The sequence below is a fragment of the Hyperolius riggenbachi genome, chromosome 3 (genome assembly GCF_040937935.1).
Source record: "Hyperolius riggenbachi isolate aHypRig1 chromosome 3, aHypRig1.pri, whole genome shotgun sequence".
In the NCBI taxonomy this organism is placed as follows: domain Eukaryota; kingdom Metazoa; phylum Chordata; class Amphibia; order Anura; family Hyperoliidae; genus Hyperolius; species Hyperolius riggenbachi.
In genome coordinates this window covers 330,505,814-330,512,609 of record NC_090648.1, presented here as the reverse complement: position 1 = coordinate 330,512,609, position 6,796 = coordinate 330,505,814, and the positions used below count along the sequence as shown (strand labels likewise).

The 6,796-nt window shown below is 41.1% G+C and overlaps 1 long non-coding RNA gene across 1 annotated transcript in view; it reads right to left on the bottom strand.

The window, feature by feature from the left end:
* The window catches only part of LOC137561487 (uncharacterized), a 23,431-nt gene extending 16,955 nt beyond the window's left edge, over window positions 1–6,476 (bottom strand). The window contains exon 1 of the long non-coding RNA XR_011030031.1: window positions 6,290–6,476. This is a non-coding gene — a long non-coding RNA (uncharacterized lncRNA). The remainder of the gene's footprint in view (window positions 1–6,289) is intronic.
* Window positions 6,477–6,796: the final 320 nt, after the last annotated feature.

Here is a 6,796-nt window from a genome sequence, read left to right as displayed (position 1 = left end):
CCATGGTCACTTTTTTTCCCATTTTATTTTCCTCAGGTACACTTTAAGGCTAAGTTCACATTGAATCTGATGCACATATGGCACTTCACAAAGGAAGTCAAAATAAGCATTTTCCAATAATGTACACGTTGCAATGCATGGCACCATTTTGCCATTCATTTGTAACGTGAGCGTAACCTGTGCTTTGTCTAGTAGCTGTAATATTGCTGACCTTACCTCTCCCTTAGCTCCACCCGTGCTGTTACAATGGAATGGTACTGGCTGCAATCTTACCTCCTAATACAAGAAAGGTCTTGCTGGATCACTTTTGTTTAGGCTTGGATGAGGACCTTTTCCACTTCTGACCCTAACAATAACCCTTAGGAAGAAAGCAAAAAAAGCCAAACATTGCCGATGTGTGTGTATGTTTTCACCTCTCCATAACTCCCTGGCTTTCCTTTGCTGCCCTGATTCACAAGTCAGGGCCAGGGAAATTGCAAAAACAATTTGCACAATTTTGCATAAACTTGGATTTATGTTCTTCTCATTGACCATCCCTAGTGGGGGCTGACATTCACATTAATACCTGTAACCTGACAATCACCTACTATTCACCCAGCCATAGATGCAGGAGACATGCCTGTGGGTGTCCATTTTAGAGAACGTTAGTTATTGCAGTTAGACTGGGTTTATACTGAATCAGTTACTGTCAACTTTAACGCAACAGACAACTAATGAGAGTTTCAATCTTGCATGTGATTGGCTTGTATACAGATATCTATTTTATCATAAAACAAAGTAGAAACCACATATTGGTATGCTTTTAAGAGCACTAAGCACTGTGTAATGTGGAGGTTGTTGGTACGGATATACGATCCATACGTCCCGGTGCCCGGACCTAAAAATTGCTGCAGGCCCTAATTTTCCGGACCGTTCTGCTTAGCGGAACAGATCCAGACAAAAAATGCAGCAGCATTGGGGCAATGTAAAACGGAACGTTTCTTCACACTAGTGGGGGATGGGGGCATTGGCCGACGCAAACCTGAGCGACGGGAGGGTGAGGGAGGGTGCGGCAGCCAGGCGGGTGGGCTAAGGAGGGTTTATACATACCTAATCTTCCGTAGCAGCCGGCGGTAGAGGGTTCCATCTTCTTCCTTGTCATGTGACTAGTCACATGACGCGCTGTGTAGTCACAGCAGAAGAAAAGGAAGCCTCTACTGCCAGCTGCTATGGATGATTAGGCATGTATTTCTGAGTGAAAAAGGATCCAATCAATCACTGATCAGATCTGTTTTCACTATGTGAACTGGGCCACGGACAAAGCCATCTGGATCTGGTGAAGCGGAGACCGGATCCGGTCACCGTATCCTTTTGGCTCAAAAACGCAATGTGAACCGGGCCTTACCGTTTCACATTAAGGCCTATGGCGGTGCATTGTGTGGTCAAATTTCCTACGCCGTTTTTGTCTCGTAATAACAGGTGCTGCATTAAACTAGTGACAGGTTTCCTTTAACACTATATGGCTGGTAAAATCTAAAAAAGAATCTTGGTAATCATTTGACGTTAGCACTGCTAATAATTAGCACTCAATATGGAATGTGGACTGAACGTTAACGATTGTGGAGGAAGCAGTAATTAGGATGTGATGGTGTGTGATAATTACAGGCTTACTATTGCTTACTATTACTGGATTATTCTGAATTGAGCCCAGGACGGGAAGTTGAATGAGAAAAGAGAATTATCTAAGGAACTGACAAACTCTGTAGAGGTATAATTTTCGGTAAGCACCAGACTAATTACTGATATTAGATTGTTAATGGAATTTAATATACCTGACAAAACAATATTGGACTTACATTAACACATAATTCTTGCCTAATTTTCTAAGCTGATTGAAAGACTGAAGATCTTTTGCATACATTTTAGAAGTATTCGCTTCCATTATGATGGAATAAAAATATGCACATGCTTCTAAAATTATCTTTTTTATTATGAACTATGAAATGAGCTGAAATTCACCCGAAGACAAAGTTTGCCTCATAGCTGGGTTTGATTTGTGTCATTTTTACAGGAAACTATGTGGCCTAGACTGTATTCACTAAGCAGTTGTATTCACTGATGGGACTAATTTTACTATTGTGTGTAATGTTTCCATTCACTAAAGTGCAAAAGTGGCAGGCAAAATTTAGCATTCTGGTGGAGTAGAAAGTGGCAGGCAAAATTTAGCATTCTGGTGGAGTGAAAAGTGGCAGGCAAAATTTAGTGTTCTAGTGGAGTGGAAAGTGGCAGGCAAAATATAGCACTTTGGTTGAGCAGAAGGGACAGGCAAAATGTAGCACTGTGGTGGAGTGAAAAGGGGCAGGCAAAATTTAGCACTGTGGTGGAGTGGAAAGGGGCAGGCAAAATTTAGCACTGTGGTGAAGTGGAAAGAGGCAGGCAAAATTTAGCACTGTGGTGTAGTGGAAAGGGGCAGGCAAAATTTAGCACAGTGGTGTAATGGAAAGGGGCAGGCAACATTTAGCACTGTGGTATAGTGGACAGGGGCAGGCAAAATTTAGCACTGTGGTGAAGTGGAAAGGGACAGGCAAAATTTAGCACTGTGGTGAAGTGGAAAGGGGCAGGCAAATTTAGCACTGTGGTGAAGTGGAAAGGTGCAGGCAAAATTTAGCACTGTGGTGTAGTGGAAAGGGGCAGGCAAAATTTAGCATTCTGGTGGAGCCCTTTCAAAACCCAGCACCTGTAAACCACTTCTTACGCTAGCAGCTTCCAACGCAGCCAGCATCCAAAAAGTAGAACTCTCCTAGCAGGCAGATCTACAGCATTTAAGATGCAGGTACTGCCCAAGATCTTATTTATCTTAAAATCAATACAAATCCCGGTCCCACAATTTTTTATTTTTTTTTGTAGCTTTAAACAAAATAAATTCATTTTTTTTCTGTAAGGTAATAGGCCATAGAGTTTGCCACCAGACAAAATCTATTATCAAATCGAAAAGGAGGTTTTGGTTTCCCATGTCTACAAACATACTACCATGCCTGCATACTAGAAATTGTCAAATGGTGGGTCCCTCCAGGTAGGAAATTATGGCTTGACATTGAGCAGGGCATTATGTGAACCAATCTTAAGATCCTTCTATCCAGCTTTATGTTACATAAACCATGCACAAAACTAAAACTTGCCTCAATACAAGCTACCATAAATGCTTGTCTATTAATCTTTCTCCAGCTGATGGTGCAGCTTAAAAAAATTCGAATTCAAGCCCCTCCAATCTAAATCAGCTGACCTTTCTATGGTGACCTGACAGAAGGGATAATAACCTACTATCACAGAACTAACTCCATTACATTCTTCCCCACTCTAGTATCTCAATACCAACTGCCCCTTCTGATATCTCCCTGTATATAAGGGTCTCTTACATCATCAAAAGTATGAAACTGAGAACCCTTTATCTTACTAACTCTTAATTGCTTTTCTAAACTCCCAATTAATTTATAAGAGGGAATATCAATGTGGTGCGAATGCCTATCCCTTCATAAATATGCAAATCTTAATACTCCCCTTAGCAAGTGGTCGATAGACATAAACATTACTCTTACTCGTATGACAAAAGCCCCTCAGTTAATAACTAAACATTCTTCATGTGCCACATTAAGAAACCTTTTAAAAGCTATTGATTGGTACTATACTGCATCAGGACGGTCTCCATTTTCTACAGCAAATAATCCAAACTGCTGGATGCAACATGGCCACTGGTACTGAGACTGCCCTAATGTAGGTAAACACTGGCTATCTCCCAAGAAACTAATTTCTGCAATAATACACTCTCCATTCCAACTAACCCCAGAATAAGCCCTCTTACACATTGGCGTTCAAAAGGTTCCGCACTCGCACCAGAAGGTTCATTTTTGAATGACCTGCATGTCCGATTAAGTAGTGGAGGATCTTTCCAAACTTCATTGACTTTTGCCAGATTTTTTTGCGATCGTATAAATGATCATTTACATGATTGTTCTTTTTGCAAACAATGCTTGATGGCTCTGGGAATGATCATTTGCCAGTAGAGATCTCTGATCCATCTGGTCTTGATCTGCCTGTGGGTACTTAGCTTTAGACTGTGGCTGGCAGCAGAGACTCAAAACATGAAGTGGGTGACCCAGCCACAAATGAGTCAGTGGATTGTAAGGTGTATGCCCTCCAACAACCTCCAACAATTTTCCAACAGCTTGCTGGCCACGGTCTGGCGGTTTGTTTGATGGAGGAATGATCTTGCTCACACGAGCTATATATGCTGAAACATATGTTTATACATTGTAAGTGCAATTTTAGCAAGGCTACCAATTAAAGCTTAAAGATATCTCTCTATGAGCTTGATTCATCAAAGTTCGGCAAATATACCACGCACATACAGTGTAGCGTGAACGCGTATCTACCGTGCACACAATGGTAGTGCGTCTAACACTACGGTAATGCGCATACCACACACATCATGTTTCTGCTGTTAAAGTCTCCAGTACAATAGCCCCTGCCCCCTCTCCTCCAATAGCCAATGCTAATGAAAGGAAGCGAGCCTGGAGAGTCTCAACAGTGCTAAAGCTAATCAATTTCTTCTGTGGATAGTGCATTGATTGTAGGATTCAGTCACCCAGCAATCACCAATCCACCACAGCCTACTATACTGCAATGCAACTACAATAAGTGTACATATTCATACACATGATTGCCTGGTGGTTAGGAACAGCACAGTTCAAAACTGTAATATGAAACATCCGGTGGTCAATCAAATGCTCATTGCTCAGTATTAACTAGTATTGAGCTGTGTAAGCACTACATCTAATATTCACTCAGCAACCCATGGTAGTCAGAGAAATTATTGTTGAAGAGCGGTGCTGAGCCAAGCTGTACAACAACTCTAGTTGCTTTAGTGTACAGTGCAGCAGTGTCCATTGATTTACTATATACTGTATTGTGTGTGTGTGTGTGTGTGTGTGTGTGTGTGTGTGTGTGTGTGTGTGTGTGTGTGTGTGTGTGTATATATATATATATATATATATATATATATATATATATATGTATATATATATATACATAGTATATATAGAAATATTGTCTATCAATATTTAAATGGCATCCTTCCATGCACAGCACTGCGTGAAATATGGCTGGACAGAATTTGCTTTCTGTTCTGCTGCACCATTTTCAGTGGGAATGAAAGCATTAATTTAAAGGGGGAACACGGGCAGCGACAGTGAGGAGGTGGTACAAGATAGTGTGCTCCGCACTGCCTCGCTTTAGGAGTAAACGGGTCCTTAGAGGTCGCTGGCTATGCTGATCTTTTCTCTATACCTCCGAATCACTCATCTGGAATGGATATGTACACTTGCTGGAGGTGAGTGGCTCAGAAACTGATACAACCAATCACTATTACATAATTGGGTTTATTATTATTTAGTATTTATATAGCGCCGACATCTTCCGCAGTGCTGTACATAGTATATATTGTCCTGTCACTAACTGTCCCTCAGAGGAGCTCACAATCTAGTCCCTACCATAGTCATATGTTCTATGTGTATTGTATCGTGTAGTGTATGTATTGTAGTCTAGAGCCAATTTTAGGGGTAAGCCAATTAACTTATCTGTATGTTTTTGGGATGTGGGAGGAAACCAGAGTACCCGGAGTAAACCCACACAGACACGGGGAGAACATACAAACTCCTTGCAGATGTTGACCTGGGATTCGAACCAGGGACCCAGCGCTGCAAGGCAAGAGCGCTAACCACTATGCCACCGTGCTGCCCAAAAAAGACATACATTTATCAATTTCAACCAGACAATATGGTAAAACACTATCCTCACAATTGATCCAGGGGAAGGTAAAAAAAATATTACAAGGCTTGGACAAATTAACCCTAAAAGGGAAAAAAAATCCTTCCTGACTCCAGATGACAATCAGATAAAATGCCTGGACCAAAACCGCTGGGGTATTACCTAGTAATTGGAGCCATGGATGCCCTTCAATACAAGGAAAACATCCAAGCCCTGTTTTAAATGCAGATATAGAGTTTGCCATAACCCCTTCTTCTGGTTATACATTACACATTTTAATCGCTTTTACTGTAAAGAACCTTTTCCTAAAAAGATGGCAAAAACATATTTTCTTCCATGCACAATGATCCCTAGTCCTTTGGACAAGTGTAGGGACAAAAAGTTATTTGGCCAGCCTTAATATTTCTCTCTGATGTCTTTATACAAGTTAATTAGATCTCCTCTGAGGTGTCTCTTCTCCAGACTAAATAAGCTCAGTATATCTAACCTTTCCTGGTAAGTGAGACCTTCCATCCCTCTGATCAAGCCAGAAAAACAGCATATTCTGAAGGAGGTCAATAATGGCAGCCTCTGCTTCTCTCCCATGACAGGTTTACTTTAACAAATTAGCAAGAACAATTGTTGGTGTACGACACAGCCTCATGCTTGATTGCAGATGTTCAAGAGTATTTGAAGATTTCTGTGTAATCAGTTAAACAGCAATGTGCAGAAATGTTTGTTGGGTTACTCTCCCAGTTTCCATGGTTGCAGGGAAAACAAGAAGAAGCTGACTTAATGGACATCTTCTGAACAAATGTCCTGGTTAGTAACTGGAACAGATAAGCTGATATTGCTGAGATCTCGGTGATCAACATACTGTATAAGAAAGCAAATCCCATCGCAATTACCTTTTTTATTTTTTTTAGAGAACTACATTATATCTGGAAATGACTGTATGTAACCTGGGGAGGTCAAGGTAGTCTAAGGCCTGGGCCACACTGGCACTAAAAAACAG